This window comes from Triticum urartu, chromosome 1, assembly GCF_003073215.2.
Source record: "Triticum urartu cultivar G1812 chromosome 1, Tu2.1, whole genome shotgun sequence".
Lineage (NCBI taxonomy): Eukaryota > Viridiplantae > Streptophyta > Magnoliopsida > Poales > Poaceae > Triticum > Triticum urartu.
Genome location: NC_053022.1, coordinates 146,942,579 through 146,954,496, shown reverse-complemented (window position 1 = coordinate 146,954,496; position 11,918 = coordinate 146,942,579).

Genomic DNA, 11,918 nt, shown 5'->3' with positions numbered 1-11,918 from the left:
GTTTTCGGGGTATATGGGTATATATAGGAGGAAGAAGTACGTCGGTGGAGCTGCGAGGGGCCCACGAGGGTGGGGGGCGCACCTACCCCCTGGGCACGCCCTCCTACCTCGTGGGATCCTTGCTTCTTTCTTGATGTCCACTACAAGTCTCCTGGATCACCTTTGTTCCAAAAATAACTCTCCTGAAGGTTTCATTCCGTTTGGATTCCGTTTGATATTCCTTTTCTGCGAAACACTGAAATAGGCAAAAAAACAATTTGCATTGGGCCTTTGGTTAGTAGGTTAGTCCCAAAAATAATATAAAAAGGTATATTAAAGCTCATTAAACATCCAAAACAGATAATATAATAGCATGGAAAAATCAAAAATTATAGATACGTTGGAGACGTATCAAGCATCCCCAAGCTTAATACCTTCTCGTCCTCTAGTAGGTAAATAATAAAACAGATTTTTTTATGTGGAATGCTACCTAACATAAATCTCAATGTAATTTTCTTTATTGTGGCATGAATGTTCAGATCTGAAAGATTCAAGACAGAAGTTTAACATTGACATAAAAATAGTAATACTTCAAGCATACTAGCAAAGAAATCATGTCTTCTCAAAATAACATGGCCAAAGAGACCTATCCCTACAAAATCATATAGTCTGGCTATGCTCCATCCTCACCACACAAAATATTTAAATCATGCACAACCCCGATGATAAGCCAAGCAATTGTTTCATACTTTTGATGTTCTCAAACTTTTTCAATCTTCACGCAATACATGAGTGTGAGCCATGTACATAGCACTATAGGTGGAATAGAATGGTGGTTGTGGAGAAGACAAAAAGGAGAAGATAGTCTCTCATCAACTAGGTGTATGAACGGGCTATGGAGATGCCCATCAGTAGATATCAATGTGAGTGAGTAGGGATTGCCATGCAACGGATGCACTAGAGCTATAAGTGTATGAAAGCTCAACAAAAGAACTAAGTGCATGTGCATCCAACTTGCTTGCTCACGAAGACCTAGGGCGTTTTGAGGAAGCCCATCATTGGAATATACAAGCCAAGTTCTATAATGTAAAATTAGCACTAGTATATGAAAGTGACAACATAGGAGACTCTCTATCATGAAGATCATGGTGCTACTTTGAAGCACAAGTGTGGTAAAAGGATAGTAGCATTGTCCGTTGTCTCTTTTTCTCTCATTTTTTCTTTTTCTTTTTCTTTTTTTCGTCTGGAGTCTCACCCCGACTTGTGGGGGAATCATAGTCTCCATCATCCTTCCTCACATGGGACAATGCTCTAATAATGATGATCATCACACTTTTATTTACTTACAACTCAATACTTAGAAAAAAAATATGACTCTATGTGAATGCCTCTGGTGGTGTACTGGGATTTGCAATGACTCATGAGTGACATGTATGAAAGAATTATAAAGGTGGATTTGCCACAAATACGATGTCAACTACATGATCATGCAAAGCAATATGAAAATGATGAAGCGTGTCATAACAAATGGAACGGTGGTAAGTTGCATGGCAATATATGTGGGAGTGGCTATGGAAATGCCATAATAGGTAGGTATGGTGGCTGTTTTGAGGAAGGCATATGGTGGGTCTATGGTACCGGCTAAAGTTGTGCGGTACTAGAGAGGTTAGCAATGGTGGAAGGGTGAGAGTGCGTATAATCCATGGACTCAACATTAGTCATAAAGAACTCACATACTTATTGAAAAAATCTATTAGTTATTGAAACAAAGTACTACGTACGTACTCCTAGGGGGGTATATTGGTAGGAAAAGACCATCACTTGTCCCCGACCGCCACTCATGAGGAAGAAAATAAATAAATAAATCATGCTCCGACTTCTTCACATAACGGTTCACCATAAGTGAATGCTATGAAAATCACAAACTTTAGAACAAGTATTTCTCAAATTCACAACTACTCAACTAGCATGACTCTAATATCACCATCTTCATATCTCAAAACAATCATCAAGTATCAAACTTCTCATAGTATTCAATGCACTTTTTATGATAGTTTTTATTATACCCATCTTGGATGCCTATCATATTAGGACTAATTTTATAGCCAAAGCAAATTACCATGCTGTTCTAAAAGACTCTCAAAATGATATAAGTGAAGCATTGGAGATCAATAATTTCTAGAAAATGAAACCACCACCGTTCTCTTAAAGATATAAGTGAAGCACTAAAGCAAAATTATCTAGCTCAAAAGATATAAGTGAAGCACATAGAGTATTCTAATAAATTCCGATTCATGTGTGTCTCTCCAAAAGGTGTGTACAAAAAGGATCATTGTGGTAAACTAAAAATCAAAGACTCAAATCATACAAGACGCTCCAAGCAAAACACATATCATGTGGTGACTAAAAATATAGCCTCAAGTAAAGTTACCGATAGACGAAGATGAAAGAGGGGATGCCTTCCGGGGCATCCCCAAGCTTAGGCTTTTGGTTGTCCTTGAATTTTACCTTGGGGTGCCTTGGGCATCCCAAAGCTTAGGCACTTGCCACTCCTTATTCCAAAATCCATCAAATCTTTACCCAAAACTTGAAAACTTCACAACACAAAACTCAATAAAAAATCTCATGAGCTCCGTTAGTATAATAAAACAAACCACCACTTCAAGGTACTGTAATGAACTCATTATTTATTTATATTGGTGTTAAACCTAATGTATTCCAACTTCTCTATGGTTCATACCCCCCGATACTAGCCATAGATTCATCAAAATAAGCAAACAACACACAAAAAACAGAATCTGTCAAAAGCAGAACAGTCTGTAGTAATATGTAGGTTTCGAATACTTCTGTAACCCCCAAAATTCTGAAATAAATTGGTGGACGTGAGTAATTTCTCTATTAATTATCTGCAAAAAGAATCAACCTAATCTCGCTCTCCAGTAAACAATGGCAGCAAATCTCGTGAGCGCTAAAGTTTCTGTTTTTACAGCAAGATCGCAAAAACTTCCCCCAAGTCTTCACAAAGGTTCTTCTTGGCACAAACACTAATTAAAAGCATAAAACCACATCTAAACAGAAGCTAGATGAATTATTTATTACTAAACAGAACCAAATAGCAATAAACAAAAATAAAATTTGGTTGCCTCCCAACAACGCTATCGTTTAACGCCACTAGCTAGGCATTGATAATTTCAATGATGCTCACATGACAGACAAGAATTGAAGCAAAAACAGAGCATCATGAAACACGTGACAAACACATCTAAGTCTAACATACTTCCTATGCATAGGCATCTTATAGGCAAACAAATTATCATAGCAAGCAAAAACTAGCATATGCAAGGAAGCGGAAAGAAAAAATAGCAATCTCAACATAACAAGAGGTAATTTAGTAACATGAAAATTTCTAAAACCATATTTTCCTCTCTCATAATAATTACATGTGGGATCATAAGAAAATTCAACAAAATAGCTATCACATAAAATATTTTCAACATGATCCACATGCATGCAAAGTTGACACTCTTCCAAAATAGTGGGATTAACATTAAGTAAAGTCATGACCTCTCCAAACCCACTTTTACAAAAAATCATAAGATTGAACATTCTCCAAATATGTGGGATATAAAGTTGATATTCCAAACCCACTTTCAATAATATTGCAAACATTATTATCAATCTCATATTCATCATGGGGTTTAAATAAATCTTCAAGATCATAATAAGAATCACCCCAATCATCATCATTGCAACAAATAGTAGTCATAGCAAAACTAGCATCCCCAAGCTTGAGGTTTTGCATATCATTAACACAATTGACATTAAGAGAGTTTATAATAACATCATTGAAATCATTCTTTTCATCGAAGGAACTATCAAGTATGGGTGCAATAGCAACGATCTCAAGTTTAACATAAGGAACTATAGAAAATTCATCTTCATAAATGTTGGCATCATGGCCAAAAGAATAGCAAGCATAATGTTCATCAAAATTTTCAGATTTGTAGAGAGTAATATCATCGGAATCATAATTATCTATAGATTCATGCATATCATTATTTTCTTCCGAAGCAATGGTTATTCTTTCAATAAATTCTTTGACATAGACATTATGAGAATAGTTTTCATAGCAATATTTAAGTATGTCAAAATTTTCAGATTCGTAGAGAGTAATATCATACTTTTCAATCAAAGAAGCAACTTCATAAGCACCCTTAAAAGCAACAAATTCTTCAATTTGTTCAATATCGTAGTAACTATAAACACCCTTTGCATAAGAAGATAAGATTTCATTGTCATTAAACTCACATAGGTAGGGGAGGCGTTTTTAGGGTTCTTAGAGCAACAAGTAAAATCATAAATTTCACAAAGATTCCAAGCATAACACAGCATTTTGTTTATTTGATCCCATGGGAGTCTCCCTTTTTCAGACAAATGGTGACGCACAAAATGAGCATGCTCATATAAACATTTCCTATCAACTAGGCTAGTTGGGGTTTCAGCACGAGCGCGTAAGGATCGAAGATGATCCAAGTAGAACAGTTTAAGTGAATCCATATCAATAAATTTTTAGCAAGCAAAGATGCAAGCCAATGGAACGAACATGGAAACATAAACAAAGATACATACGGGAAGAAGGCGAAGAAAGGCAAAGGTTTTCAAAATTTGTTTTAGAAGTGGGGGAGAGGAAGACGAGAGGCAAATGTCAAATAATGTAATGCGAGGGAGAAGAGTTTGTGATGGGTACTTGGTATGTCTTGACTTGTGCGTAGATATCCCCGGCAACGGTGCCAGAAATGGCTAGTTGCTGGGAGATCAAATCTTGACTTGACTTGGTGCAACCTCCCCGGCAACGACGACAAAAATCCTTCTTGCTACCTCTTGAGCTTGCGTTGGTTTTCCCTTGAAGAGGAAAGCGTGATGCAGCACAGTAGCGTAAGTATTTCCCTTAGTTTTGAGAACCAAGGTATCAATCCTGTAGGAGACTACACGCAAGTCCCTCGTACCTGCACAAACAAACAAGAACCTCGCAACCAACGCGATAAAGGGGTTGTCAATCCCTTCACGGTCACTTATGAAAGTGGGATCTGATAAAAAATAATAAGATAAATATTTTTGGTATTTTTGTTGTATAGATTGGAAAATAAAGATTGCAAAATAAAAATAGCAAGTTGGTTGGAAAATAATATGATGGAAGATAGACCCGGGGGCCATAGGTTTCACTAGTGGCTTCTCTCAAGATAGCAAATTCTACGGTGGGTGAACAAATTACTATCGAGCAATTGATAGAAAAGCGCATAGTTATGAGAATATCTAGGCATGATCATGTATATAGGCATCACGTTTGCGACAAGTAGACCGAAATGATTATGCATCTACTACTATTACTCCACACATCGACCGCTATCCAGCATGCATCTAGAGTATTAAGTTCATAAGAACAGAGTAACGCATTAGGCAAAGATGACATGATGTAGAGGGATAAACTCATGCAATATGATATAAACCTCATCTTTTTATCCTCGATGGAAACAATACAATAAGTGCCTTGCTGCCCCTACTGTCACTAGGAAAGGACACCGCAAGATTGAACCCAAAGCTAAGCACTTCTCCCATTGCAAGAAAGATCAATCTAGTAGGCCAAACCAAACTGATAATTCCAAGAGACTTGCAAAGATATTTAAATCATGCATAAAATATTTCCGAGAAGAATCAAATATTGCTCATAGATAATCTTGATCATAAACCCACAATTCATCGGATCTCAACAAACACACCGCAAAAAGAATTACATCAAATAGATCTCCAAGAGAATCAAGGAGAACTTTGTATTGACATCCAAAGAGAGAGAAGAAGCCATCTAGATAATAAATATGGACCCGAAAGTCTGCGGTAAACTACTCACACATCATCGGAGAGGCTATGGTGTTGATGTAGAAGCCCTCCATGATTGATTTACCCTCCGGCAGAGCGCCGGAAAAGGCCCCAAGATGGGATCTCACGGGTACAGAAGGTTGCGGCGGTGGAAATTGGGTTTCATGGTGCTCCTGGATGTTTTCGGGGTATATGGGTATATATAGGAGAAAGAAGTACGTCGGTGGAGCTGTGAGGGGCCCATGAGGGTGGGGGCGCGCCTACCCCCCTGGGCATGCCCTCCTGCCTTGTGGCCTCCTCGCTTATTTCTTGACGTCCACTCCAAGTCTCCTGGATCACGTTTGTTCGAAAAATAACTCTCCCGAAGGTTTCATTCCGTTTGATATTCCTTTTCTGCGAAACACTGAAATAGGCAAAAAAACAGCAATTTGCACTGGGCCTTTGGTTAGTAGGTTAGTCCCTAAAATAATATAAAAAGGTATATTAAAGCCCGTTAAACATCCAAAACAGATAATATAATAGCATGGAACAATAAAAAATTATAGATACGTTGGAGACGCATAATTGTCGTAGTGTCCCAGGGAGTTGAGTTCCAAGATGTTTTCGTCACAATGCTTATCGTTCTAGTTCTGGAATACCGGAGGTTGCCGACATCGAAAACACTTCTATACTCTTTGTGGTGAGAGTAGTTTGACGCCACCCAGTACTGGGGAGAGCGATCAGATGTATTGCCACAGCTAGTATATCGGATGTTTCCGAAGGTCTGGGGTACATGATTTCCAAGGTTTTCTTGGTTATATGTTGACGGATGGATAAAGTTGGAGTGTTGGAGTGTAGAATTTGTCAGTTGTGTGAGATATTTGTGCCTCCCTGTATCCCCAACACCAGATTTCATAACCAGAAAGTTTTGGGAGTTAATGGGTGGGAATTCAAGTAGTTTCACAGGATATCCTTCCAACAAATGCTTGAGGGGTTTATTTGTTTCTGGCTTATTCTGCGAGCCAAATCCTTTGTTTTGTTTTGAGTTGTGGTATTCGAGTTGCTTCAGTATGAAATGATATTCCATACCTATCCTAAGCGGTGTTCTCATCTTTCTATGGGAGTGTTAATCCTTCTTGATCATCAAGATTGTCATCCCAATTCTATTTCCAACCGATGCGCTTCTCTTCGAGATGATCCCATCATTCTCCCCATTCGCAAGATCACTTCTCAGTTTTGACAACGTCGTTTGCTTCACCCATCAATCACTTTGTTGGAGTTGTCTTAGTAAAGATTTCACCTAAAGCCTTCCCTAAGGAATGTTGCTATTGAAGGAAATATGCCCTAGAGGCAATAATAAAGTTATTATTTATTTCCTTATATCATGATAAATGTTTATTATTCATGCTAGAATTGTATTAACCGGAAACATAATACATGTGTGAATACATAGACAAACAGTATGTCACTAGTATGCCTCTACTTGACTAGCTCGTTGAATCAAAGATGGTTAAGTTTCCTAGCCATAGACATGAGTTGTCATTTGATTAACGGGATCACATCATTGGAGAATGATGTGATTGACTTGACCCATTCCGTTAGCATAGCATTTGATCGTTTAGTTTGTTGTTATTGCTTTCTTCATGACTTATACATGTTCCTATGACTATGAGATTATGCAACTCCCGTTTACCAGAGGAACACTTTGTGTGCTACCAAACGTCACAACATAACTGGGTGATTATAAAGGTGCTCTACAGGTGTCTCCGAAGGTACTTGCTGGGTTGGCGTATTTCGAGATTAGGATTTGTCACTCCGATTGTCGGAGAGGTATCTCTGGGCCCACTCGGTAATGCATATCACTATAAGCCTTGCAAGCATTACAACTAATGAGTTAGTTGCGGGATGATGTGTTACGGAACGAGTAAAGAGACTTGCCGGTAACGAGACTGAACTAGGTATTGAGATACCGACGATCGAATCTCGGGCAAGTAACATACCGATGACAAAGGGAACAACGTATGTTGTTATGCGGTTTGACCGATAAAGATCTTCGTAGAATATGTAGGAGCCAATATGAGCATCCAGGTTCCGCTGTTGGTTATTGACCGGAGACGTGTCTCGGTCATGTCTACATAGTTCTCGAACCCGTAGGGTCCGCACGCTTAAAGTTCGATGACGGTTATATTATGAGTTTATGTGTTTTGATGTACCGAAGGAGTTCGGAGTCCCGGATGAGATCGGGGACATGACGAGGAGTCTCGAAATGGTCGAGACGTAAAGATCGATATATTGGACGACTATATTCGGACATCGGAAAGGTTCCGAGTGATTCGGGTATTTTCGGGAGTACCGGGGAGTTATGGGAATTCGTATTGGGCCTTAATGGGCCATACGGGAAAGGAGAGAAAGGCCTCAAAGGGTGGCCGCACCCCTCCCCATGGGCTGGTCTGAATTGGACTAGGGAGGGGGGCCGCCCCCTTCCTTCCTTCTCCTTTTCCCTTCCCTTTCCTTCTCTCCTACTCCTACTACTTGGAAGGGATCCTAGTTCTATTAGGAAAAGGGGAATCCTACTCCCGGTGGGAGTAGGACTCCCCTAGGGCGCGCCATAGAGAGGGCCGGCCCCTCCCCTCCTCCACTCCTTTATATACGTGGCCAGGGGGCACCCCATAGACACAACAATTGATCTCTTGATCTCTTAGCCGTGTGCGGTGCCCCCTCCATCATAATCCACCTCGATCATATCGTAGCGGTGCTTAGGCGAAGCCCTGCGTTGTAGAACATCATCATCGTCACCACACCGTCGTGCTGACGAAACTCTCCCTCAACACTCGACTGGATCGGAGTTCGAGGGACGTCATCGAGTTGAACGTGTGCAGAACTCGGAGGTGCCGTGCGTTCGGTACTTGATCGGTCGGATCATGAAGACGTACGACTACATCAACCGCGTTGTGCTAGCGCTTCCGCTTTCGGTCTACGAGGGTACGTGGACAACACTCTCCCCTCTCGTTGCTATGCATCACCATGATCTTGTGTGTGCGTAGGATTTTTTGATTGAAATTACTACGTTCCCCAACAGCTATTGTGGTTCTTATTAATGATCCAATTTTCTCCTTCTCAACTCGGTGAAGAAGTTTTCATCTCTTCGTTGATTTCAAGCAATCAATCGTTTCGTTAGTGCCAGAATCTCACCTCAGTTTTGATGTTTTTCATAAGCCCACAATAAGATTATTCTTTTCGTTGTTGATTTTACAACAAAACCTTTCAACCCTTCTTCGTAAGGATGCTTTTCCAATTCATTTGGTAGAAGTTGTCATTTTCTTCTCCGTTCTTTTCTTTCCAATGATCTAGCTTCCATTCCTTCATCGGGAGGCATTGTGACGTTCCTCTCTTCGACCCATCTTCTTGTTTTGTCAAGATCATGTTATTTTCCTTATTTACCCGTTTAAATGGTGTGGAGTCCTCTACTCAAGTTCATGTCATCTTATTAAGTCTGGCATGTCTTCTCTACTAAAGCGCTGCCCAAATTCTCCTATATACCTTGCATCTCTTTTCAACTAGAGTGGTTTTAAATTCTTACATGACCCTTGAGCTCTTGATTCATGTGTTTGCAACTGACAAGGTTCTCATAATGTTCATTGTTCCTCTTTTCTAACGGAGTGCTTTCAACTTCGTTCATCTCCTTCATGTCGCTTCTTCAGCTTTGTAACCTTTCAAGGTTCGTGGTTTCTCTTGTTTGTCTAAGAAGCAACTTAGTTTTACCTCTTCTCTTCCTCTTCCGGTTGTCATCCCTAGATCTCGGGGTGAGATCTCTTGTAAGTGGAGGAGAGTTGTAACGACCCGAGACCGACGCTCCAGATGCCTTCCATGTACTCTGAATTTCGTTGTGTGATTTTTTTGTTTGTTGCATTCATCATTGCATCATTTGCATTGAATCATGTCATCATGCAACCCTTTTCAAAACCCAACTGAATAAATTGCATAGATCGCTCATCTATTCAAATCGAGGGAATTCACATGGTGATTTCTCTGTATAACATATCCTCCCAATATTTTTAGGGAGCTAATAAATATTCCACTATTTCAGAATCACCCTTAAACATACTTGCAAAGTAACTTCGTGCCTTTTCTGCTTAAAGTTTGGTCTCCAAACCTTGCCAATAATTGTTTCTCCATTTATTGAGGATCCTCCAAAAATCTCAACATTTTTGGCCACACCAAAAACCTAGTCCCAATTCAAACCCATGAGTTTGAATTTAAATCTTGCTTTCATGCCAACTTCTATTTTCTCAGACCAAGCATATTTTTGTGAATCCGGGAAAATAATCCCCATGCCCAAATTCATTGTCCACCCATTTCTTTTCTCTCCTCTTCTTTCTTTGATTTTCCATATTTGGAAGAGATTGAAAGGAGGGAGAAAGAGGGAGAGCAGCCCAGCCAAGAACTCAAGCCAACCCATCTGCACCTAAGGCCCAGCCACTGCCCGGTTAACCCTAGCGAACCCTCTGCCAAATCCCCTCTCTCCCCTTCGTGCGTCCTAGTGCCTCCAGAGAGCCCCACGCTCGATCCCCATCTCTCTCGCTCGCTATCGCTAACCCTCGCTCCATCCTCTCTATCCCCCTCATGAACGCTGCCACCTACACCCAATGCCTCCAGGGGAGACGCCCAATCCCCTCGACAAGGTCGAGGTCGACCGCGACCACGACACCACCTCATGCGCGAGACCCGGGAAGGTGCTGCTCTGCTCTGCTCCGTCGTAAATCTAATCCTCGCCCACGAGCTCGACTAACCCGCATGGCCACCTTTTTTCCCTGCCATTGCGAGCACCTTGTCCGCAAACCCCGCTACTCTCTTCATCCCTACGGTTCCGAGCTCTCAGATCCACCCATGGTCACGGCCCTCTGCTCGCGAGCTGCACATTTGCTGCCTCCTCGCGGGGTCTCCTCTACCCTGCCGCTCCTCACCATGCCGAGGCTTCCTCCTGCCTTGTCCGTGTCCATCACCATGCTCATGTTCATGTGGCTATGACACCGCATCCCGGCAATGCTTTCGTGATCGAGACCACCGCTGCACCTATACACCACAACGTTGCTCGCTGCACACCAAGTACCCTGGACTGCGAAATTCGTCTACCGCCGTCAAGTAAACAACTACCATCACTCCAAGACCCGAATGGCTACGACGACATGAGCATCTATGGAATGTGTACGACTACACGATGGCCTGCCAAGGCCGCCTACAACCCATGTACCACTACTATCGCCAAGTACCATGACATCGACGACCCTTCAAGTTTGACTACGGTTCTCGTGTACGACTATTGTCGCCCCTAAGATGTTGGATTCTTTAAGTACCTCTTCAAAAAGAACATGTAACACTACTTCCACTACCGTTGCGAGAACATCTACTTCCCTCAACGAACTTGATATGTTCCGAAAATGCATGCTTCGAAGGTATAACCCCGAGACGATTCCCGTGAACGAATGCATGTGGGTTGTATGAGATTCTCGTGTGTGCACCGTGTCCGAGTTGTCATTGCACGTTCCTCCTCATTTGCCATGCCGTCGACCCATGGGAACCCGGTAATTGGGACCACTCCACCATCTTTTGCATGTTCCATACATCCACACTTTCTTTTGCACCAACATCTCTACGAGGTGTCGAATCATTGGAATGTTGTCATGGCACCATTTCCATTGTAGTTGCCGTGGCAACCCTTCCATTCCGCCATGGTGACCAAATGCTTCATAACATGCTCATGTCAACATTTTCATAAAATTGCATAAAACTTGCATATGTCATCCGCATCACGATAACAACATTAAAAAATGTTTAAATTGTTGCTTCCATCAAATTGCTAAATGACATGTGGGGATTTATCAGAATTGTTGTTTGTTGTTTCCGGCTTCATTTAAACTTGCCTAGATAGGTAGTTCATGTATGTTCACCCTCTTGCGATGTTAACCAACATTTAATATTGATGAGTAGCTAAACGGGAGCGAACTAAATAATTGAATGTGGGGTTTCGTCAATATGCAACTCGTTGCATATTGAGCTCCACATAATTTGTAGCATTGTTTGTTGCA